This window comes from Ranitomeya imitator, chromosome 5 (assembly GCF_032444005.1).
Source record: "Ranitomeya imitator isolate aRanImi1 chromosome 5, aRanImi1.pri, whole genome shotgun sequence".
NCBI classification, from domain to species: domain Eukaryota; kingdom Metazoa; phylum Chordata; class Amphibia; order Anura; family Dendrobatidae; genus Ranitomeya; species Ranitomeya imitator.
This window is the reverse complement of record NC_091286.1, coordinates 576,499,121-576,525,708: the sequence shown is the minus strand read 5'-3', so window position 1 is coordinate 576,525,708 and position 26,588 is coordinate 576,499,121. Positions and strand designations below refer to the sequence as shown.

Sequence of the window (26,588 nt, the reverse complement as noted above, 5' to 3'; positions counted from 1 at the left end):
TGGATCCACGCATCGCACTGCAAGAAGGCTCCCGTACCAGAAGATACGCCTAAGCCAGAATGATCCTGATGATGGAAAAGACAGTCAAGGAAACAACAAACCTGATGCCGCATCTCCTCCTGGATGAACCTATCCGAATTCAGATTCACCCACCTGATGGCTCCTCCAATCCTGAAGACGACGAATATGTGGAACTGATCGAACAGAGTCGCCAATATGAGACCATGCATGTTTCTACCCCCGTTTAGGGACAGATCTCCTGATCGCCCATTGCAAAAGTCTGTATGGTGTAGGGCGTAGGCACTAGGTTTGCTTCAGTTCGCCGGCAGCACAAAAGAGTTGCAGCGCTTTGGGACAGGAGGCTAGGCTTAGGGCAAGTGATATCTAAGGGGGGCTTGTGATAGAAATATTTATATCATGTAGATCTCACTTGCATGTATACTCCTCTATAATCATATATACTCATATAAACGCAAATATATCTATATACACTATAATCAATTGCTTAAAATGGCTGACATAAACTAATATAAGCCAGACAGACTGTTTGGTGTTTTCCACCCAAAAAGCAGAAGAACTCCATATGTATTAAGTGCTGATGAGTTGTCTCAACTTTGTCCCAGATGCAGAGAACTTCATTTTAGTTGCATAATCAGCAGTCATATGTGCATTAATCACAATATTCCATATATATCAGATAACCAATAATTGAATTGTATGTTAATTAACTAACCGCCCCAACCACTCCTTTCTATATGTTATTATAAAAACTATGTATCAGGAAATAAATACTCAGTCTTTGATTGAATGTCAAGCTGTCACCACTTGTCAGACTCATTCTTTCTTAAGGGCTCGAAAATAATAATTGGGAGCGGCCGCAGCACACACGGGTAGATTTATCCAACCCAAATTTCCATATCAAGTACTGCAACCTTAAATTTATCGACTTTCTATAACTTAGCTACAAAACATGTCATAGTCATAGCAAACCCAGCATTCATCTCGGATTAACGTGAGCATTCTAATGAGATCAAATATGTCCTATCTGGGATACATATTTACAGAGAAATCCCTACTTCTTTACCAGACGGAGTTAGAAGCCGGTGTATCGAGGGATGGGCAGATCCACCGAGGGAGAATAAGAATATATATTTTCGTGTTCTTACCGTAAACGGTTTGCATAATATCTTACAAAAACTAAACAAAGAACTTCCATGGATTTCTGGAAACTTCTAGACACTTCTAAACAGTTATCTGCTAGAGGAAGATTTGAGTCTAGTCGTAAATACCTTTCGGCCATAAAACTCCCCCCAGTACATTGGCAAAGCAGCTCTTGGCTGAGTGAAAGGGAAGGGGGGCTTGTTAGCCCACAGCTTTGAGCAAGAGAAGCTACTTATATGATATTTCATACCATATCGTGACAGTTGCCATATTGGTAATGTTGCTGGAAGGGTGCCATTTGGTACAGTGTAGGCATTGGTTGGTTATTTTGGGGAAAGGGTTGAGGTTGAGGTGTAGGCATTGGAGGGGTTATGTTGGGGAAAGGGTTGAGGTGTAGGCATACGTGGAGGAGGTGCTTCAGATCCCTCTTGAGCATGCACTGGTTGATTTGTTGGCATACTCAGGACATTACATGTTGACAGCTGCCACCTTTCAATGTACTGAAACAAATCATAAGGGCTATTTGGGGGGTTGCATGCATCAAGAAAGATTTGAAAGCACCCTCTCACACGTAGCCTCACCTCACGGGGTATGGTATGGAGATACCGGGCCAGGCTTCAAGAAAATGCCTCCTCACCATCATCCTGAGCAGCCCTGGCCAAATAATTTAAGACACCAGTGTCCACATTCCTTCGGGTTTCCATTAGTTCTCTCCTTCTGCGGCCACGGCATTAGGTCACAGCAGTCTGTGGGGAGGCCTACAGCGGAACAGTGGGGCTGGTGCTGTGGCCAGGATCTTCAGCCATCCCTGAAGCTGGTGCATCTGTGGGTGGGGCTGCATCATCTGTCCCAGGTGGATGTTGACCATGAGGGGCAGCCGAAGATGGATCTGGAGGGATGAACATGGTATGAGCCGTAGATGGGCCAGCCACCTCTTCTCCTTCCCCAACAGGATCAATCAATGGCTCCGATTCGGACCCTGCTGTCTCCCTCTCAGTGAGATTGGATTGTGTTCCGTTGTGAAAATTTAAAATTTTAATTTGAGAAATCATCTATGAGCATTCCAAACATATGTGTAATGTGGTGTGAGGTTTGTACTTACGGTCTGAGATCCATACTGGGATCCAGAAAGGACAGCCGGTCAAAATATATATACTTTCTTTTTGCCGGAGCAGATGACCCACTTCTGGAACGCTGCTGCCTTTCTCTCCGGTACTGGTCCCGAATGCTGCGCCAACATCTCATAACATCTTCCACTGCAATGACAGAGAAGAAAATAATGTATAAGGCCATTGTGCACAGTGGCACCACAAGGTGTCTGAGATTTCCCAGATTGTAGTATGCCCTAGTAAGCTGCATTTCTTAATAAATATATTCAATATTCAAATTTAACACACAAATAGCACAATACCATAAAAGGGTAACACCATAGAATGTAAGTACACAAGGACAGGGTCCTCTCCCCTCTATTCCATGCTTTCATTGTAAATTTGCTTACTGTAAGCTACATCAATAAATGCTGTACATAACCCCTTTCTCATGTCCAGCACCATTAAATAAATCTGGGGTGTCAAACTGCATTCCTCGAGGGCTGCAACCAGGTCATGTTTTCAGGATTTCCTTGTACTGCACAGGTGATAATTTAATCACCTACACACATAATGATTACAGCACCTTGTGCAAAGCTAAGGAAATCTTGAAAACACGCATGGTTTGCGGCCCTCGAGGAATGCAGTTTGACACCCCTGAAATAAATGGTGCAATATACATACAAATTCAGAATAAGACAAAAAATAATAGTGTCAAAATATTGTTCTTACTGCAGTTTACAATATTCATTAATTGAGAAACATGAGTGTACCTACTTATTTGCCTCTGTCCCTCATGTGGCCGCTGCTCATAATCTGGAAAAAGGATCCCACAGATGCTCCTCCAAGCAGCCTCTTTCCTTGCCCGGTTAGCGTAGTTGGAATCACGTTGGTCCCAAATTTCGGGCCTTTTTTGGACCAGGACCAGGAGCATATCCACATTGATTATGTTTATCATGCTGCTTGCAACGCCGTGGAGGCATGCAGCAGACTTAAGGGATGTCTGTCTGGCTTTTTCAGCTAATTAGCATGTCTGAGCTTCCTGATTAAGGGCTTGGCACATTTCCTGTCACCTGGAGATGTCTGGCATATTTTTCGCAAGTCACACTGCTGGTCCGTGTGTAATCCGTATTTTTCTCGCACCCATAGACTTGCATTGGCAGATTTTTTGCGCAGTACGCTGACAAACGCAGCATGCTGCGATTTTCTACGGCCGTAAAGTACGGCTGCGAAATATACGCCAGATAGAAGCTGCCCCATAGAGAATCATTGGTCCGTGTGCTATGCGTAGTTTTTGCGCCTCTCATACGTCCATAAAACTCTCTAGTGTTACGCCGGCCTTACTCAAAATCTTTATATGGTCATCAGGTGGATCAGGTGGCCTTCATGGTAGTATTTTGGGTTGATATTAGGTATTATTCCTTGTCCAATATTGAAATGTGATCTGTGGCAGAATATGACCTTCTTATCCCCATTTGTCCCACTCTGGTTCATCTCACGGTGAGTCCCTGCACATTGTGCGAGAACATCCCAGATCTATATTTGTCTGTACACATCACCTGGAGCTATACTCTTCAGAGTACCATAGATATTTTTAGCCTGCGCATTTCAGATTATGCAAACAGACCTCTGCACGATGCCCGGGATTTGTTTGGAGTAACTGGTATTATATGACTGGCACAGCGGGTGTGATAATTGTATCCGGCTGCATTGAGGACAACGCTGAGAATGTTTTGCATCTATTAATCTAGATCTTACTTACAGAAAATTATTGTACCTGTAAAGACACCTGAAGATTTGATAGGGGACAATAGAGAAACTGTTAAGCTGGTTTAAAAATTCAAAATAGCAAAATAAGCAGTAAAATAATCACATTGCCAAAATGACGCCCGCTGGCAGGCAGTGAGGGTCTATAAGCCGATGTGATGCTTTTTTAGGTTGCATAAGATTAACATGTTAGTGAAATTCAGCTATCAGCAATGGCTGCAGCATTCAGGGAGGAAAATTGTGCTGCAAAATGAGGACTATACCAGTCATGTGTATGCTGGAAATCCAATTTTAGGACACTTAAAGGGGTTTTGGAAATCCCTTGTCCCCGGCTGTACTTGGTTATAAAAAACAAAATGTGCATTAATCCACCTCCCCAGGTCCAGTACTGGGTCTTCGCTGCTGCTCCTGGTGTCTGCTAATGTCTGCAGCACTGAAGTCACATTGAGAGCCCTTGGGGACAGTCATCTGGGATCCCTCTCTCCAATGACTGTGAGTGATGGCAGGACGAGAGTAGCTAATCAGCAGAAGGGACGAAGCCTGTTCAGCATGGCGGCAGGGGAAAGAAAAAATAGGCAAGATTGAAACAGTGCATTCAGCAGGTGAGGAAGGAAGAGATAGCAGATCGAGCAAAAAGAAAAGCAGAGAGGACAGGATCTGAATAAGGCGCCAGAAGGCGCCACAAAAGTGAAGCAGAGAGGCAGAGGCCAGGAACCACCAACATGATCTTCCCATACAGCAAAACATCAGGTAAATTCACACTGTACAACTGTCTGCCTGTAATGCAGAGACCCTTCTTTTACAGGTGACATTACTATGTGTATTATACCTGTTTTTTTTATATCATCCTGTCTATGATCCCTGTGCTGTGACATCACTGTGTGTACTATCTCTGTACGGTCACATCACTGTGCCTGTTATTTCTTTATTGAGACTCTGTGTCTTATCTCCGTTCTGCGTCATCATTGTGTCTATTAGTCCTGTACTGTGCTTATTATCCTTATACTGTTACACCACAGTATATATTATCCCTATACTATGACATCACTGTGTGTGTGTTATCCCTGCACCCTGTCATGACTGTGTTTACTAGAGTTGAGCGACCTTGACCTTTTTAGAGTCGAGCCGGGTTTTGCGAAACCCGACTATGTCCAAAGTCGGGTCGAGTGAAATCGGCCGATTATGACGTAAAGTCGGGATCGACCGAAACACGAAACCCAATGCAAGTCAATGGGGCAGCATAGTCGGCAGTGAGTGGGGGCCAGGAAAACACCTAGAGTGCCCATTTTAATGTCAAAACCATCCATTCTTCTTAATGAAGCTTGTCAAGCGTAATTTACCTTATAATAATTGGAAGGCATTTGAAATTGGGGGTCATTTGGCTAAAGTTGTGGGGGGTAGGGCTGGTTCAAGTAATTAGTGGGCCCAGGAAATCTGGACCACGTCACGGCAGTGGAGCAGGGAGAGGTAAGTATTTCAACTTTGCAAGTGCTGTGAACCTGAGCAAGCAGGGGGGGCCCACTCGTTGGCATTGGCACTGGCACAGGGCCCCTCAAAGTACAGCGGTGTGTTTGCACGGCGGGGGCGCCTCCCACCGGCAGCAACACTTTTGCGTACTATGAGAGGCCCTGTGCCAGTGACGTCGCCAACTAGTATTCCTCCCCCCACCTGATGAAGGAACCTGCACTTTCATCTGCACCTTCCTCTTTGTCCCCGTGTAAGGTGGTATGGTATGCGGGAAGAGCAACCTGACTTTCAGCAGGGTCACAATGTTGTTGTGTAGCGTGCACGGGGAATGTTGCGTTATGGGTCAATGTACCAGCAGACTCATCTATCACTGGCTGGGCAATGGGCACGATGAAGTGGAAACACAGATATAGGCCCAAAGAAGAAAGTGGGCTAAATGCAGTTCAAAATTGGTAACACAGGAATAACCAGGGGGCATTGCAGTGGAGGACAACTGGAATGAGAGGCTGACACAGAGAGTAGGGCCAAATCAGTAAGTAGTCGAAATGCAGTTCAAAATTGGCAACCGTAGTAAACAGGCGGCACAGCTTTGTTCAGTGGAGGAGAACAGCAAGGAGTGGCAGACACCGATAGTAGGCCCCAAACCAACTAGTACGCCAAATGCAGTTGTTCCATTTAACCACAATTTAATGAGAGCCTGAAGATAGAAGCTCAGGAAAGGCAACCTGGGGAACACCTTGGAGTGTAACACACCATCTCTCTCCACCCCATACCCATTTTGTATGGCCTAATGCAGTGTACTTTTCTACAACTACTAAACGAGAGTCGGAAGACCGAAGCAATGGCAAGGAAACCTGGGGAACACCTTAGAGTGTAACACACCCTCTCTCTACACCCCATACCCAATTTGAAGGTCTAATGCAGTGTAGTTTCCAAGAACTACTAAACGAGAGCCGGAAGATCGAAGCTCAGGAAAGGCAACCTGGGGAACACCTTGGAGTGTAACACACCCTCTCGCTACACCCCATACCCAATTTGAAGGCCTAATGCAGCGTAGTTTCCAACAACTACTAAACGAGAGCCGGAAGATCGAAGCTCAGGAAAGGCAACCTGGGGAACACCTTGGAGTGTAACAAACCCTCTCTCTACACCCCATACCCAATTTGTAGGCCTAATGCAGCGTAGTTTCCGACAACTACTAAACGAGAGCCGGAATATCGAAGCTCAGGAAAGGCAACCTGGGGAACACCTTGGAGTGTAACACACCCTCTCTCTACACCCCATACCCAATTTGTAGGCCTAATGCAGCGTAGTTTCCGATAACTACTAAACGAGAGCCGGAATATCGAAGCTCAGGAAAGGCAACCTGGGGAACACCTTGGAGTGTAACACACCCTCTCTCTACACCCCATACCCAATTTGAAGGCCTAATGCAGTGTAGTTTCCAAGAACTACTAAACGAGAGCCGGAAGATCGAAGCTCAGGAAAGGCAACCTGGGGAACACCTTGGAGTGTAACACAACGTCTCTCTACACGACGGAAGGGCTGATTCTTAGGAAGGAAGGCTGTTGGAAATAAGCATTGCGCGTCCGAGGGTGATTAGATTCTTATTAGGTATATACTCACCCTCGGACGCGCCCTGCTTCTTTATTTGGAATGAATGTTTATTTGCAATGTGGTGTTGACTTTCTCTATTATTTTGGTAATTAATGATTTTATTATTTTCATTATTTTGCATCTTCTCGGCAATAATATAAAGAAGACGCGACAGGACAACACTCGGTGGATGCCATATGTGTGTTTTCAATTTAAAAAAACTTTCAGTTAACTACTTGCAGGAGAAAGTAATTGTAGCTGGTGGCCATTTTTAGTACTGTACCAGATTTTAGTTGTGTGTTTGTTTTTAATGTTAAAATGTCTGCATTTGATATCTCACCAGTATTTTCTTTTTTATAAGCAAAATACTTATTTTTATATTTTCTGATGTTGGTTCCAGGGGTACACGGCCAGCAGTGCCCTGGTCAGTGTAGTAGTAGTTGAAAGAATGGACCGCAGACAGGCATCGAAGGCCTAAAATAAAAACACATGGCTGTAGGCAATTTTAAATTGGTTCCAGGGGTACACGGACAGCAGTGGTGTGGTCAGTGGAGGCCTAGTGGAAGGAGTGACCGCAGACAGGCATCGAAGGCCTAACATAATAACACATGGCTGTAGGCAATTTTAAATTGGTTCCAGGGGTACACGGACAGCAGTGGTGTGGTCAGTGGAGGCCTAGTGGAAGGAGTGACCGCAGACAGGCTTCCAAGGCCTAACATAACAAAATTGGGCTGACTGTAGGCACTTTTAAATTGGTTCCAGGGTAACACGGCCAGCAGTGCCCTGGTCAGTGTAGTAGTAGTTGAAAGAATGGACCGCAGACAGGCATCGAAGGCCTAAAATAAAAACACATGGCTGTAGGCAATTTTAAATTGGTTCCAGGGGTACACGGACAGCAGTGGTGTGGTCAGTGGAGGCCTAGTGGAAGGAGTGACCGCAGACAGGCATCGAAGGCCTAAAATAATAACACATGGCTGTAGGCAATTTTAAATTGGTTCCAGGGGTACACGGGCAGCAGTGACCTGGTCAGTGTAGTAGTAGTTGAAAGAATGGACCGCAGACAGGCATCGAAGGCCTAAAATAAAAAAATTGGGCTGGCTGTAGGCAATTTTAAATTGGTTCCAGGGGTACACGGGCAGCAGTGGTGTGGTCAGTGGAGGCCTAGTGGAAGGAGTGACCGCAGACAGGCATCGAAGGCCTAAAATAATAACACATGGCTGTAGGCAATTTTAAATTGGTTCCAGGGGTACACGGGCAGCAGTGACCTGGTCAGTGTAGTAGTAGTTGAAAGAATGGACCGCAGACAGGCATCGAAGGCCTAAAATAAAAAAATTGGGCTGGCTGTAGGCAATTTTAAATTGGTTCCAGGGGTACACGGACAGCAGTGGTGTGGTCAGTGGAGGCCTAGTGGAAGGAGTGACCGCAGACAGGCATCGAAGGCCTAAAATAATAACACATGGCTGTAGGCAATTTTAAATTGGTTCCAGGGGTACACGGACAGCAGTGGTGTGGTCAGTGGAGGCCTAGTGGAAGGAGTGACCGCAGACAGGCTTCCAAGGCCTAACATAACAAACTTGGGCTGGCTGTAGGCACTTTTAAATTGGTTCCAGGGGTACACGGGCAGCAGTGGTCTGGTCAGTGGAAGTCTAGTGGAAGGAGTGACCGCAGACAGGCTTCCAAGGCCTAACATAACAAAATTGGGCTGGCTGTAGGCACTTTAAATTGGTTCCAGGGGTACATGGGCAGCAGTGTATGGTCAGTGGAAGTCTAGTGGAAGGAGTGACGGCAGACAGTCTTCGAAGGCCTAACATAACAAAATTGGGCTGACTGTAGGCACTTTTAAATTGGTTCCAGGGTAACACGGCCAGCAGTGGCCTGGTCAGTGTAGTAGTTGTAGAAAGAAGGGACCGCAGACAGGCTTCGAAGGCCTAACATAACAAAAATGTCAAAACAATGGTATTGTCAGTGCCAGGCATTGAAGGATGTCAGCGCCTAGACTACACATTGGTGAAGCTGTGAGAGATAATTTTGCTAGTGGTAGAGCACTGTTTGAGCTGGGGGGGGGAACTGTCTTGTGGCCGGCGTTACAGGCACAGGGCCCCTCATATTACAACGGTGTGTCTGACGTTGGGTGCGCACCACCACCGCCAGAGACACTTTATTGTACTATGAGGGACCCAGTGGCAGTGCCGTCGACCAAAAGCGGCCACACCCACCTCTTCAGACAAACAGCACTCTCAAGGGTCCAAGCGCAAAGTGGCGATAGCACGGCCCCGTGTGGGGAGTTTGGCCATTTCGTGAGGTGGAAACATGTCGTATGCTGGACAATCAGGTGAAGAAAATTACGAGATTGGAAAAGTCATTCAGAATAGTCCACAGGCAAGACCTTTTCATAGGAAAGCTAGGTGTCAGCCGGGCAGGGTGGGGCAAAAGATTTTGAAATCCAGTTGTGGTTCATTTTAATGAAGGTTAGATCATCTACATTTTGGGTAGCCAGACGAGTCCTTTTTTCTGTTAGTATTGAACCTGCAGCACTGAATACTCTTTCTGATAGGACACTAGCTGCCGGGCAAGCAAGCTCCTGCAATGCATATTCTGCCAATTCTGGCCAGGTGTCTAATTTGGATGCCCAGTAATCAAATGGGAATGACGGTTGAGGGAGAACGTCGATAAGGGATGAAAAATAGTTTGTAACCATACTGGACAAATGTTGTCTCCTGTCACTTTGAATTGATGCTGCAGTACCTGTCCTGTCTGCGGTCATAGAAAAATCACTCCACAACCTGGTCAGAAAACCCCTCTGGCCAACGCCACTTCTGATTTCTGCCCCTCTAACACCTCTGGTCTGCTGGCCCCTGGAGCTCGTGTGAGAACGATCACGGGCGCTGTGTGCAGGGAATGCCAGAAGCAAACGGTCAACAAGAGTTGATTGTTTTGTTGCTAATATTAGTTCCAAGTTCTCATGTGGCATAATATTTTGCAATTTGCCTTTATAGCGAGGATCAAGGAGGCAGGCCAACCAGTAATCGTCATCGTTCATCATTTTTGTAATGCGTGTGTCCCTTTTGAGGATACGCAAGGCATAATCCGCCATGTGGGCCAAAGTTCCCGTTGTCAAATCTGCGGTTGTGCTTGGTTGAGGGGCAGTTGCAGGCAAATCTACGTCACTTGTGTCCCTCAAAAAACCAGAACCCGGCCTTGCCACGCCACCAATTTCCCGTGCCCCCGGGAAAGCTTCCTCATTAAAAATATACTCATCCCCATCATCCTCCTCATCCTCCACCTCCTCTTCGCCCGGTACCTCGTCATGTACACTGCCCTGACCAGACAATCGCTGACTGTCATCAAGGCTTTCCTCTTCCTCTGGTGCAGACGCCTGATCCTTTATGTGCGTCAAACTTTGCATCAGCAGACGCATTAGGGGGATGCTCATGCTTATTATGGCGTTGTCTGCACTAACCAGCCGTGTGCATTCCTCAAAACACTGAAGGACTTGACACATGTCTTGAATCTTCGACCACTGCACACCTGACAACTCCATGTCTGCCATCCTACTGCCTGCCCGTGTATGTGTATCCTCCCACAAAAACATAACAGCCCGCCTCTGTTCGCACAGTCTCTGAAGCATGTGCAGTGTTGAGTTCCACCTTGTTGCAACGTCTATGATTAGGCGATGCTGGGGAAGGTTCAAAGAACGCTGATAGGTCTGCATACGGCTGGAGTGTACAGGCGAACGGCGGATATGTGCGCAAAGTCCACGCACTTTGAGGAGCAGGTCGGATAACCCCGGATAACTTTTCAGGAAGCACTGCACCACCAGGTTTAAGGTGTGAGCCAGGCAAGGAATGTGTTTCAGTTGGGAAAGGGAGATGGCAGCCATGAAATTCCTTCCGTTATCACTCACTACCTTGCCTGCCTCAAGATCTACAGTGCCCAGCCACGACTGCGTTTCTTGCTGCAAGAACTCGGACAGAACTTCCGCGGTGTGTCTATTGTCGCCCAAACACTTCATAGCCAATACAGCCTGCTGACGTATGCCAGTAGCTGCCCCATAATGGGAGACCTGGTGTGCAACAGTGGCAGGTGCGGATGGAGTGTTTGTGCGACTGCGGTCTGTGGACGAGCTCTTGCTTCTGCAGGAGGACGAGGAGGAGGAGGAGGAGGGGGTGCGAACGGCTACAGACAACTGTTTACTAGACCGTGGGCTAGGCAGAACTGTCCCAAACTTGCTGTCCCCTGTGGACCCTGAATCCACCACATTTACCCAGTGTGCCGTGATGGACACGTAACGTCCCTGGCCATGCCTACTGGTCCATGCATCTGTTGTCAGGTGCACCTTTGTGCTCACAGATTGCCTGAGTGCATGGACGATGCGCTCTTTAACATGCTGGTGGAGGGCTGGGATGGCTTTTCTGGAAAAAAAGTGTCGACTGGGTAGCTCGTAGCGTGGTACAGCGTAGTCCATCAGGTCTTTGAAAGCTTCGCTTTCAACTAACCGGTAGGGCATCATCTCTAACGAGATTAGTCTAGCTATGTGGGCGTTCAAACCCTGTGTACGCGGATGCGAGGCTAAGTATTTCCTTTTTCTAACCATAGTCTCATGTAGGGTGAGCTGGACTGGAGAGCTGGAGATCGTGGAACTAGCGGGGGTGCCGGTGGACATGGCAGACTGAGAGACGGTGGGAGATGGTATTGTTGCCGCCGGTGCCCTAGATGCAGTGTTTCCTACTACGAAACTGGTGATTCCCTGACCCTGACTGCTTTGGCCTGGCAAAGATACCTGCACAGATACAGCAGGTGGTGCGCTAAATGGTGGTCCTACACTGCCGGAAGGGATGTTGCGTTGATGACTAGCTTCATTGGCCGAGGGTGCAACAACCTTAAGGGACGTTTGGTAGTTAGTCCAAGCTTTCAAATGCATGGTGGTTAAATGTCTATGCATGCAACTAGTATTGAGACTTTTCAGATTCTGACCTCTGCTTAAGGAAGTAGAACATTTTTGACAGATGACTTTGCGCTGATCAATTGGATGTTGTTTAAAAAAATGCCAGACTGCACTCTTTCTAGCATCGGATACCTTTTCAGGCATTGCAGACTGAGCTTTAACCGGATGGCCACGCTGTCCTCCACCAGGTTTTGGCTTTGCCACGCGTTTTGGGCAAGATACGGGCCCGGCAGATGGAACCTGTGGCGATGTTGATGCCTGCTGCGGCCCCTCCTCCTCCTCTGCTTCAGAACTGCTGCCGCCTGCACCCTGTTCCCCCAATGGCTGCCAATCGGGGTCAAGAACTGGGTCATCTAATAACTCTTCTTGTACCTCCTGCGCAACTTCGTCTGTGTCACCGTGTCGTTCGGTGGTATAGCGTTCGTGATGGGGCAACATAGTCTCATCAGGGTCTGATTCTTGATCAGCACCCTGCGAGGGCAATGTTGTGGTCTGAGTCAAAGGACCAGCATAGTAGTCTGGCTGTGGCTGTGCGTCAGTGCACTCCATGTCAGATTCAATTTGTAATGGGCATGGACTGTTAACTGCTTCACTTTCTAAGCCAGGGACGGTATGTGTAAAGAGCTCCATGGAGTAACCCGTTGTGTCGCCTGCTGCATTCTTCTCTGTTGTTGTTTTTGCTGAAGAGGACAAGGAAGTGACTTGTCCCTGACCGTGAACATCCACTAACGACGCGCTGCTTTTACTTTTACCAGTTTCACGAGATGAGGCAAAAGAGCTAGAGGCTGAGTCAGCAAGATAAGCCAAAACTTGCTCTTGCTGCTCCGGCTTTAAAAGCGGTTTTCCTAATCCCAGAAAAGGGAGCGTTCGAGGCCTTGTGTAGCCGGACGACGAACCTGGCTCCACAGCTCCAGACTTAGGTGCAATATTTTTTCCCCCACGACCACCTGATGCTCCACCACTACCACTACCCTCATTACCAGCTGACAATGAACGCCCCCGGCCACGACCTCTTCCACTAGACTTCCTCATTGTTTTAAAAACGTAACCAAACTAACGTTATTTGTTGCAGTCACACAACTTACACGGTGAGCTATAACTTCAGTATGATTTAGCTACCCCTTTACAGGTTGGTGAGACCACAGCGAAAATCAGGCCCAATGTTACACACTCTTTTTTTGGTGGCTGCAAATTAGAGAGATGCCCCACACGCAGGACTGTCACTGAAGCACAAATGTTAATATTAATGTCACACTATTATTTTTTTTTTATTTTTATTTTTTTCAGGAACACTTTAGAAACCCCCCCAAAAAAAAAAAAAAGATTTTTGCAGGGAGAATTTAGAAAACAAATGTAACAAACTATATGCTTTCTATGGGCCACTGAGTGAGAGATGACGCACACAGGAATCAGGAGTGGCACACAAGCCCAGAGGCCAATATTTTTCTACCAATGATTGATGGAGTTATTTTCTCTGGTAGATTTTGGAACCCAAATCAAGGAAAAAAAATGTAGGCTTTCTATGGACCACAATTGGAGAGAGAGAGAGAGAGAGAGAGAGATGGCACACCCAGGAGTCAAGACTGGCACACAAGCAGAAAGGCCAATATTAATCTCCCACTGTTTTTTTTTTTTTTTTTTTTTTTCAGGGAGACTTTAGAAAAAAAAATAATAAAAAAAATATGATTTTATCAGGAAGAATTTAGAAACCAAATAAAATAAAATGATTTTTTCAGGGAGAATTTATAAAACAAATAAAAACAAAAATAGGCGTTCTATGGCCCACTGACTGAGAGATGACGCACCCAGGAGTCAAGACTGGCACACAAGCAGAAAGGCCAATATTAATCTCCCACTGTTTTTTTTTTTTTTTTTCAGGGAGACTTTAGAAAAAAAAATAATAAAAAAAATGTGATTTTATCAGGAAGAATTTAGAAACCAAATAAAATAAAATGATTTTTTCAGGGAGAATTTAGAAAACAAATAAAACCAAAAATAGGCGTTCTATGGCCCACTGACTGAGAGATGACGCACCCAGGAGTCAAGACTGGCACACAAGCAGAAAGGCCAATATTAATCTCCCACTGTTTTTTTTTTTTTTTTTCAGGGAGACTTTAGAAAAAAAAATAATAAAAAAAATGTGATTTTATCAGGAAGAATTTAGAAACCAAATAAAATAAAATGATTTTTTCAGGGAGAATTTAGAAAACAAATAAAACCAAAAATAGGCGTTCTATGGCCCACTGACTGAGAGAGAGAGAGAGAGAGATGGAACGCTTAGTACTGGCACACAAGCCCAAAGGGCAATATTAATCTCCCTTTTTTTTTCCAGGGAGAATTTCTAAAACCCAAAAAAAAAAAAAAATAGGCTTTCTATGGCCCACTATTTGTGAGAGAGATGGCACGCTCAGGACTGGCACAGATGGCACGCTCACAACTGGCACACAAGCCCAGAGGCCAATATTAATCTCCCTTTTTTCAGGGAAAATTTATAAAACAAAAAAAAAAAATAAATAGGCTTTCTATGGCCCACTATTTGTGAGAGAGATGGCACGCTCAGGGCTGGCACAGATGGCACGCTCAGGACTGGCACACAAGCCCAGAGGCCAATATTAATCTCCCTTTTTTTCAGGGAGAATTTATAAAACCCCCCAAAAAAATAAAATAGGCTTTCTATGGCCCACTATTTGTGAGAGAGATGGGACGCTCAGGACTGGCACAGATGGCACGCTCAGGACTGGCACAGAAGCCCAGAGGCCAATATTAATCTCCCTTTTTTTCTGGGAGAATTTATAAAACCAAAAAAAAATTTAAATAGGCTTTCTATGGCCCACTATTTGTGAGAGAGATGGCACGCTCAGGACTGGCACAGATGGCACGCTCACAACTGGCACACAAGCCCAGAGGCCAATATTAATCTCCCTTTTTTCAGGGAAAATTTATAAAACAAAAAAAAAAATTAAATAGGCTTTCTATGGCCCACTATTTGTGAGAGAGATGGCACGCTCAGGGCTGGCACAGATGGCACGCTCAGGACTGGCACACAAGCCCAGAGGCCAATATTAATCTCCCTTTTTTTCTGGGAGAATTTATAAAACCAAAAAAAAATTTAAATAGGCTTTCTATGGCCCACTATTTGTGAGAGAGATGGCACGCTCAGGACTGGCACAGATGGCACGCTCACAACTGGCACACAAGCCCAGAGGCCAATATTAATCTCCCTTTTTTCAGGGAAAATTTATAAAACAAAAAAAAAAATTAAATAGGCTTTCTATGGCCCACTATTTGTGAGAGAGATGGCACGCTCAGGGCTGGCACAGATGGCACGCTCAGGACTGGCACACAAGCCCAGAGGCCAATATTAATCTCCCTTTTTTCAGGGAAAATTTATAAAACAAAAAAAAAAATTAAATAGGCTTTCTATGGCCCACTATTTGTGAGAGAGATGGCACGCTCAGGGCTGGCACAGATGGCACGCTCAGGACTGGCACACAAGCCCAGAGGCCAATATTAATCTCCCTTTTTTTCAGGGAGAATTTATAAAACCAAAAAAAAAAATAAATAGGCTTTCTATGGCCCACTATTTGTGAGAGAGATGGCACGCTCAGGGCTGGCACAGATGGCACGCTCAGGACTGGCACACAAGCCCAGAGGCCAATATTAATCTCCCTTTTTTTCAGGGAGAATTTATAAAACCCCAAAAAAAATAAAATAGGCTTTCTATGGCCCACTATTTGTGAGAGAGATGGCACACTCAGGACTGGCACACAAGCCCAAAGGCCAATATTAATCTCCCACTGTATTTTTATCAGGGAGAATTTATACACCCCACAAAAAAAAATACAGAAAAATGAAAAGGCTTTCTATGGCCCACTATGTGAGAGAGATGGCACACACAGGGATGGCACTCTAGCAGAAATGCCAAATTGCCAATCTTAATCTCCCACCAAAAAAAAAACAAAAAAAAAAACAGGGAATGTCCTACAATTACTATCTCCCTGCCTGCAGTAATCTCAGCCAGGTATGGCAGGCAGCTACTATCTCCCTGCCTGCAGTAATCTCAGCCAGGTATGGCAGGCAGCAATAAGGAGTGGACTGATGCACAAATGAAATAAAAAGTGTGGACAAACAAAAAAGATAGCTGTGCAGAAAGGAAGGAACAAGAGGATTTGTGCTTTGAAAAAAGCAGTTGGTTTGCACAGCGGCGTACACACAGCAATGCAGCTATCAGGGAGCCTTCTAGGGCAGCCCAATGAGCTACAGCGCTGAGGGGAAAAAAAAAAAAAAAAAAACTTCCACTGTCCCTGCACACCGAGGGTGGTGTTGGACAGTGCAAATCGCTGCAGCACAAGCGGTTTTGTGGTTAATGGACCCTGCCTAACGCTATCCCTGCTTCTGACAAAGCGGCAGCAACCTCTCCCTAAGCTCAGATCAGCAGCAGTAAGATGGCGGTCGGCGGGAACGCCTCTTTATAGCCCCTGTGACGTCGCAGACAGCAAGCCAATCACTGCAATGCCCTTCTCTAAGATGGTGGGGACCAGGACCTATGTCATCACGCTGCCCACACTCTGCGTTTACCTTCATTGGCTGAGAAATGGCGCTTTTCGCGTCATTGAAACGCGACTTTGGCGCGAAAGTCGCGTACCGCATGGCCGACCCCGCACAGGGGTCGGATCGGGTTTCATGAAACCCCGACTTAGCCAAAAGTCGGCGACTTTTGAAAATGTTCGACCCGTTTCGCTCAACCCTAGTGTTTACTATTCCTGTACGCGTGGACTTTCTTTTTATGGCTGTCATTTTCTGCCCTCCCTCCCACTAGTATGCGGTGCCTTGGTGCTTTACACCTGTTATTCATTAAATTGCTTCATCATTAGGGGATGGGGATGGGAGAACTACAATACCCAGATAGATTAGCGAAATTAGGATTATTTAGTCTAGAAAAAAGACGACTGAGGGGCGATCTAATAACCATGTATAAGTATATAAGGGGACAATACAAATATCTCGCTGAGGATCTGTTTATACCAAGGAAGGTGCGGGCACAAGGGGGCATTCTTTGCGTCTGGAGGAGAGAAGGTTTTTCCACCAACATAGAAGAGGATTCTTTACTGTTAGGGCAGTGAGAATCTGGAATTGCTTGCCTGAGGAGGTGGTGATGGCGAACTCAGTCGAGAGGTTCAAGAGAGGCCTGGATGTCTTCCTGGAGCAGAACAATATTGTATCATACAATTATTAGGTTCTGTAGAAGGACGTAGATCTGGGGATTTATTATGATGGAATATAGGCTGAACTGGATGGACAAATGTCTTTTTTCGGCCTTACTAACTATGCTACTATGTTACTATGTTATATTATTTGTTTTTATTATGAATTTTGTTTGCATGATATATGTGTGTTGAATAAGTATTGAATTTTATCCTTGGGATTTTTTGTACTCTTTTTCTTTCTCATATCAGACATCACAAATGTGTTGCATCCCTGTACTGTGACATCACTGTGTTCATTATTCCTGTCTTGCGACATCACTGTGTATATTATTCCAGTACTATGAAATTCCTGAGTTTATTATCCCTTTTATAAGACACTACACATTTTAATCAGACTAAAACAAAGGGCATTCAAAATTCTGAAGGTTGAGAATACAGAAATAGCATTTCAGGAGTATAAAGATCTAAGTAACTAATGAAAAAAAGAAATCAAGCTAGCAAAGTTATCCACAAAGAAACAAATTGCCAGTGACATTAAAATAAATCCCCCAAAAATGTATACACACATGAATGCCAAAAAGAGAAAAAAAAGATGGTATAGGCCCCTTAAAAGACAATAACAAGATAATAATAGAGGACAAAGAAAAGGCTGTGTTATTAAACAATCACTTTTCATCCGTGTTCATCAATGAGCTAAAAATTTACATTTGGTTTCTTTATGTTTGAAGCATGATATGTGGGAAAAGGTTGAAAAGTTCCAGGGAGCCGAATACTTTCGGAAGGCATTGTAATGGACTGCATTGTAATGCATTGTAATGGACTGGGTAGTGGGACCAATGTGCCACGATCCGAGGAAAGCTTGGAGGGGTGTGACTAGGTGCCTCACCAAGTCTGGATGATGATACCGCAATCCGAGGAGAAATGAGGGAGGCGGGAACAGGTGCTAAACCAGGACCTGCCTCGTGTAGATGGCAGCTGGCCCACAAGGGACAGGAGGCAGGAACAGCCAGGGATGGTAGACTTTGCAAGCACAGGCGGGTATGGCTGATTTACAAGCAGGCTGGTACAGCTGAAGTACAGGCAGGCTGGCACGGCAGATAGATAGGCAGTTGGGCACAGCTCATAGACAGGCAAGCATGCATGGCAAGTAACCAGGCAGGTGGCACAGTATAAAGAATGGCAGACGGGCATGGCAGATAGACAGTCAAGTGGACATGGCTGATTGACAAGTAGGCACGACTGATAAACAGGCAGGTGTACAGGAATATGACCACGACCACTGGGACCTGAGAACTAACAAGAGTGTTGAGAACAAACTCACAATGTTGCACAGGTACCTCACAACAGGTGGAGGTGCCTTATATAATAAGTGTCTCCCAGCCATTGGCTGAGGATACTTTAGGATATTTATCTTCATTAGGCATTTAGGACAAGATTGGATCATTCAGAGGTCCACAATCAACTTCTGGTGTGAGTTTGCTGCAATGACAGTAAAGTAATAATATTGCACGCCCCACTTTTCAGTTTTTGAATTTCCACAAAAATTTTTAATTTCGTTCAACTTCACAATTGTGTTCCATTTGTTGTTGATTGTTCACCAAAAATTTACATTTGGTATCTTTATGTTTGAAGCATGATATGTGGGAAAAGGTTGAAAAGTTCCAGGGAGTCGAATACTTTTGCAAGGCACTGTATATGCAGCATGGTGGCTCAGTGGTTAGCACTGCACCCTTGCAGCACTGGAGTCCTGGGTTCAAATCCCACCAAGGACAACATCTGAAAGGAGTTTGTATGTTCTCCTATTAATCTTAAGCTTAATGTTTTATAATTTTTTTTTTTTTTTTTTGCTACAGCTATTTCAGTTTCAAATATCTTATAACTGTTGGGCACAGTAATGTTTCTGCCTCGAAATTAGGTTTATTGTACTAACAGAAAATGTGCCATCTGCATTCAAACAACATTTGACAGGTGCATAAGTATGGGCACCTCACCAGAAAAGTGACATTAATATTTAGTAGATCCTCCTTTTGCAAAAATAACAGCCTCTAGTCGCTTCCTGTAGCTTTTAATGAGTTCCTGGATCCTGGATGAAGGTATTTTTGACCATTCCTCTTCACAAAACAATTCCAGTTCAGTTAAGTTTGATGGTTGCTGAGCATGGAGAGCCCTCTTCAAATGATCCCACAGATGTTCAATGATATTCAGGTCTGGGGACTGGGATGGCCGTTCCAGAACAGTGTAATTGTTCCCCTGCATGAATGCCTGAGTAGATTTGGAGCGGTGTTTTGGATCATTGTCTTGCTGAAAGATCCATCCCCTGCGTAACTTCAACTTTGTCACTGATTCATGAACATTATTGTCAAGAATCTGCTGATACTGAGAGGAATCCATGCGTCCCTCAACTTTAACAAGATTCCCGGTGCCGGCATTGGCCACACAGCCCAAAAGCATGATGGAACCTCCACCAAATTTTACTGTGGGTAGCAAGTGTTTTTCTTGGAATGCTGTGTTTTTTGGCCGCCATGCATAATGCCTTTTCGTATGACCAAACAACTCAATCTTGGTTTCATCAGTCCACAGGACCTTCTTCCAAAAAGAAATTGGCTTCTCCAAATGTGCTTTTGCATACCTCAGCCGACTCTGTTTGTGGCGTGCTTGCAGAAACGGCTTCTTTCGCATCACTCTCCCATACAGCTTCTCCTTGTGCAAAGTGCGTTGTATAGTTGACCGATGCACAGTGACACCATCTGCAGCAAGTTGATGCTGCAGCTCTCTGGAGGTGGTCTGAGGATTGTCCTTGACTGATCTCACCATTCTTCTTCTCTGCCTTTCTGATATTTTTCTTGGCCTGCCACTTCTGGCCTTAACAAGAACTGTACCTGTGATCTTCCATTTCCTTACTATGTTCCTCACAGTGGAAATTGACAGGTTAAATCTCTGAGAAAGCTTTTTGTATCCTTCAAATAAGCAATGAGAATAAATATAGCTTAAAAAGCTGCAGCCAGCTCACCGATCCACACAGGTGCTCGGAACTTCGTCTCAGACCAGGACGAGTAGTAACTTCGGCAATGGAAAGAAGGGCATTCCAGCTCCATAAAATCACAATTCTTTATTGATTCATTAAAATTCTTTCAAAAGTGGTAAATTCTTGTATATATGCGAATGCTTCAGTGCAAAGTTAATGCGACGCGTTTCGATCTCGTCCGATCTTACTCAATGCATAGTTTCATTGGGGTTACAATGATTCTTATCTAATGTTCATGGACCAATCCTCTAAACAATCCAGGTCACCTGACTACTACTGCAGGTCCTGAACACAACTTCCTTACCGCAACTGTACAGGTGGCATTTGATTACAATTAAAATAAGCAAAGCTTCAAAAGTCAAATACAAAGATAAAAATACATATATACAATGCGATTGATAGCTAACAATAATGATACATAATTTCATTTTTTCTGTAAAGGCCAAAAGGGTACCTGGTTTGTAGATTGTATATCCAAAAGGCTTCCCTTGTGAGAAGTCGTCTCTTTACGTCTCCTCCCCGCTGCGACAAATTAACCTGTTCTATGCCCTGAATTGTCATCATGGATGTATCTCCTGTGTGATGCATAGCAAAATGCTTGGCAACAGCTGAAAGGTTGCGATTCATGGTGTTATTACTACTTAAATCTCTTAAATGTTCCGATATCCTCACTTTTAATGTTCTCGTTGTGCACCCTATGTAAGAGACATTACAAATAGTGCAGTCAATTTTGTATACGACATTGCTTGTATGACAATTGATAAATTCTTTAATATGATAGGTTTAGTTCTCTCTTTATTTTGGAAGGTACTTTAGTTATAGCATTACGGCAGGTACTGCAAGCGGTAATGCCGCACTTAAAAAAGCCCTTGCATTCCAGCCAGGTTTTAGATACCAACTGGGGTGCAAAAAAACTAGGAGATAGTGAGCTACCAATAGTTGGCGCTCTCCTTGCCACAACGTTCAGCCCATCTTTTAGAATTACTGAGAGCATATCATCCTCCTGTAAAATGGGCAACCTTTTTAGGATTATATTTTTAATCTCATTGAATTGGGTACTGAACTGGAAACATACATATGGCTTATTTTTATTTTTCTCTTTTCCCTTTTATTTTCTGTATCTGGTATTAGGAGACTATCTCTTGATTTGCTCACCACTATTTTATGTGCCCTCTCCAGGGTCCAGTTGGGGTACTCCCGCTTTTTCAGCCTGGCTTTTAAATGGTCGAATTCCTTATTTCTTTCGGTCTCCCCACTGCAATTCCTTCTAAGTCTTAAAACCAAAAACACATGGGCTACTTGCACAGTGAACAAGTCTGTAGAAACCTGTTCACACCACCAAAGAACTTGAAGACACAAAAGCGCACAGAGAGGTAAAAAAATACTCTGTTGTAAAAAAAGTCACAGTAAATAAGCAAGTGCTAGTCAAAAAATGAAAAAATACAGGGTATTTAGTTAATACTTTTTTTGCAAAAAAAAAGTATGTTAAGCTGCTCCACCAATCGCCAAGGTATACCCATAATAGAGCAGTCCTGTCTAATGTATATAATCCCTATCTGATGTATTTAAAAACCTGATCATCTGTATAGTACCTGTATGAACAGGGTTCAGAGAGAAAATATCCACGTAGAACTTGCAAGATGGAACAGCTACAATGCAAATGACCCACAGAGGAGTGGTGGACTCCCCAGTCTTGTAGAAACAAGAGAACAATTATAAAACTAAAAACACATGGGCTGCTTGCACAGTGAACAAGTCTGTAGAAACCTGTTCACCCCACCAAAGAACTTGAAGACACAAAAGCGCACAGAGAGGTAAAAAAATACTCTGTTGTAAAAAAGTCACAGTAAATAAGCAGGTGCTAGTCAAAAAATGAAATAATACAGGGTATTTAGTTAATACGGCAGATTCGTTCCAAAGTGCATTTTGATCACTGAGATAGATTATATCTCAGTGATCAAAATAAAAAAAATAATAAATGACCCCCCCCCCCTTTGTCACCCCCATAGGTAGGGACAATAAAAAAATAAAGAAATTTTTTTTTTCCACTAATGTTAGAATAGGGTTAGGGTTAGTGGTAGGGTTAGGGGTAGGGTTAGGGTTAGGGGTAGGGGTAGGGTTAGGGTTAGGGGTAGGGTTAGGGTTAGGGTTAGGGGTAGGGTTAGGGGTAGGGTTAGGGTTAGGGGTAGGGTTAGGGGTAGGGGTAGGGGTAGGGCTAGGGGTAGGGCTAGGGTTAGGGGTAGGGCTAGGGTTAGGGGTAGGGCTAGGGTTAGGGTTAGGGGTAGGGTTAGGGCTAGGGTTAGGGTTTCGGTATGTGCACACGTATTCTGGTCCTCTGCGGATTTTTCCGCTGCGGATTTGATAAATCCGCAGTGCTAAACCGCTCCGGATTTATGGCGGATTTACCGCGTTTTTTTCTGCGCATTTCACTGCGGTTTTACAATTGCGATTTTCTATTTGAGCAGTTGTAAAACCGCTGCGGAATCCGCACAAAGAAGTGACATGCTGCGGAATGTAAACCGCTGCGTTTCCGTGCAGTTTTTCCGCAGCATGTGTACAGCGATTTTTGTTTCCCATAGGTTTACATTGAACTGTAAACTCATGGGAAACTGCTGCGGATCTGCAGCGTTTTCCGCAGTGTGCACATACCTTTAGAATTAGGCTATGTGCACACGGTGCGGATTTGGCTGCGGATTGGCCGCTGCGGATTCACAGCAGTATTCCATCAGGTTTACAGTACCATGTAAACATATGAAAAACCAAATCCGCTGTGCCCATGGTGCAGAAAATACCGCGCGGAAACGCTGCGTTGTATTTTCCGCAGCATGTCAATTCTTTGTGCGGATTCCGCGGCGTTTTACACCTGTTCCTCAATAGGAATCCGCAGGTGAAATCCGCACAAAAAACACTGGAAATCCGCGGAAAATCCGCAGGTAAAACGCAGTGCCTTTTACCCGCAGATTTTTCAAAAATGGTGCGGAAATATCTCACACGAATCCGCAACGTGGGCACATAGCCTTAGGGTTAGGGTTGGAATTAGGGTTGTTGTTAGGGTTGTGATTAGGGTTATGGCTAAAGTTGGGATTAGGGTTAGGGGTGTGTTGGGGTTAGTGTTGGAGGTAGAATTGAGGGGTTACCACTGTTTAGGCACATCAGGGGTCTCCAAACGCAACATGGCGCCACCATTGATTCCAGCCAATCTCGTATTCAAAAAGTCAAATGGTGCTCCCTCACTTCCGAGCCCTAACGTGTGCCCAAACAGTGGTTTACCCCCACATATGGGGTATCAGTGTACTCAGGATAAACTGCGCAACAATTACTGGGGTCCAATTTCTCCTGTTACCCTTGTGAATCTAAAAAAATGCTTGCTAAAACATCATTTTTGAGGAAAGAAAAATGATTTTTTATTTTCATGGCTCTGCGTTGTAAACGTCTGTGAAGCACTTGGGGGTTCAAAGTGCTCACCACATATCTAGATAAGTTCCTTGGGGGGTCTAGTTTCTAAAATGTGGTCACTTGTGGGGGGTTTCTACTGTTTAGGCACACCAGGGGCTCTGCAAACGCAATGTGACGCCCGCAGACCATTCCATCAAAGTCTGCATTTCAAAAGTCACTACTTCCCTTCTGAGCCCCGACGTGTGCCCAAACAGTGGTTTACCCCCACACATGGGGTATCAGCGTACTCAGGAGAAACTGGACAACAAATATTGGGGTCCAATTTCTCCTGTTACCCTTGGGAAAATAAAAAATTCTGGGCTAAATAATTATTTTTGAGGAAAGAAAACGTATTTATTATTTTCACGGCTCTGCATTATAAACTTCTATGAAGCACTTGGGGGTTCAAAGTGCTCACCACACATCTAGATAAGTTCCTTTCGGGGTCTAGTTTCCAAAATGGGGTCACTTGTGGGGGGTTTCTATTGTTTAGGCACATCAGGGGCTCTGCAAACGCAACGTGACGCCCGCAGAGCATTCCATCAAAGTCTGCATTTCAAAACGTCACTACTTCACTTCCGAGCCCCAACGTGTGCCCAAACAGTGGTTTACCCCCACATATGGGGTATCACCGTACTACGGAGAAACTGGACAACAAATATTGGGGTCAAATTTCTCCTGTTACCCTTGGGAAAATAAAAAATTCTGGGCTAAATAATTATTTTTGAGGAAAGAAAACGTATTTATTATTTTCACGGCTCTGCATTATAAACTTCTATGAAGCACTTGGGGGTTCAAAGTGCTCACCACACATCTAGATAAGTTTCTTTCGGGGTCTAGTTTCCAAAATGGGGTCACTTGTGGTGGGTTTCTACTGTTAAGCCACATCAGGGGCTCTGCAAACGCAACGTGACGCCCACAGAGCATTCCATCAAAGTCTGCATTTCAAAACGTCACTACTTCACTTCCGAGCCTCGGCATGTGCCCAAACAGTGGTTTACCCCCACATATGGGGTATCAGCGTACTCAGGAGAAACTGGACAACAACGTATGGAGTCCAATTTCTCCTGTAACCCTTGGGAAAATAAAAAATTCTGGGCTAAATTATTATTTTTGAGGAAAGAAAACGTATTTATTATTTTCATGGCTCTGCATTATAAACTTCTATGAAGCACTTGGGGGTTTAAAGTGCTCACCACACATCTAGATAAGTTCCTTTCGGGGTCTAGTTTCCAAAATGGGGTCACTTGTGGGGGGTTTCTACTGTTAAGCCACATCAGGGGCTCTGCAAACGCAATGTGACGCCCACAGAGCATTCCATCAAAGTCTGCATTTCAAAACGTCACTACTTCACTTCCGAGCCCCGGCATGTGCCCAAACAGTGATTTACCCCCACATATGGGGTATCAGCGTACTCAGGAGAAACTGGACAACAACTTTTGGGGTCAAATTTCTCCTGTTACCCTTGGGAAAATAAAAAATTGCAGGCTAAAAGATCATTTTTGAGAAAATAATTTGTTTTTTTTTTTCATGGCTCTGCGTTATAAACTTCTGTGAAGCACTTGGGGGTTCAAAGTACTCACCACACATCTAGATTAGTTCCTTTGGGGGTCTAGTTTCCAAAATGGGGTCATTTCTGGGGGATCTCCAATGTTTAGGCACACAGGGGCTCTCCAAACGTGACATGGTGTCCGCTAATGATTGGAGCTAATTTTCCATTTAAAAAGCCAAATGGCGTGCCATCCCTTCCGAGCCCTGCCGTGCGCCCAAACAGTGGTTTACCCTCACATATGGGGTATCAGCGTACTCAGGACAAACTGGATAACAATATTTGGGGTCCAATTTCTCCAATTATCCTTGGCAAAATAGGAAATTCCAGGCTAAAAAATCATTTTTGAGGAAAGAAAAATTATTTTTTATTTTCATGGCTCTGCGTTATACATAGTAACATAGTTAGTAAGGCCGAAAAAAGACATTTGTCCATCCAGTTCAGCCTATATTCCATCATAATAAATACCCAGATCTACGTCCTTCTACAGAACCTAATAATTGTATGATACAATATTGTTCTGCTCCAGGAAGACATCCAGGCCTCTCTTGAACCCCTCGACTGAGTTCGCCATCACCACCTCCTCAGGCAAGCAATTCCAGATTCTCACTGCCCTAACAGTAAAGAATCCTCTTCTATGTTGGTGGAAAAACCTTCTCTCCTCCAGACGCAAAGAATGCCCCCTTGTGCCCGTCACCTTCCTTGGTATAAACAGATCCTCAGCGAGATATTTGTATTGTCCCCTTATATACTTATACATGGTTATTAGATCGCCCCTCAGTCGTCTTTTTTCTAGACTAAATAATCCTAATTTCGCTAATCTATCTGGGTATTGTAGTTCTCCCATCCCCTTTATTAATTTTGTTGCCCTCCTTTGTACTCTCTCTAGTTCCATTATATCCTTCCTGAGCACTGGTGCCCAAAACTGGACACAGTACTCCATGTGCGGTCTAACTAGGGATTTGTACAGAGGCAGTATAATGCTCTCATCATGTGTATCCAGACCTCTTTTAATGCACCCCATGATCCTGTTTGCCTTGGCAGCTGCTGCCTGGCACTGGCTGCTCCAGGTAAGTTTATCATTAACTAGGATCCCCAAGTCCTTCTCCCTGTCAGATTTACCCAGTGGTTTCCCGTTCAGTGTGTAATGGTGATATTGATTCCCTCTTCCCATGTGTATAACCTTACATTTATCATTGTTAAACCTCATCTGCCACCTTTCAGCCCAAGTTTCCAACTTATCCAGATCCATCTGTAGCAGAATACTATCTTCTCTTGTATTAACTGCTTTACATAGTTTTGTATCATCTGCAAATATCGATATTTTACTGTGTAAACCTTCTACCAG

General features: G+C 44.5%; 1 protein-coding gene across 1 annotated transcript in view; it reads left to right on the top strand.

The window, feature by feature from the left end:
• Nucleotides 1–26,588, top strand: part of LOC138680763 (uncharacterized) — a 179,805-nt gene that overhangs the window by 22,205 nt on the left and 131,012 nt on the right. The gene's annotated exons all lie outside the window — the stretch shown is intronic.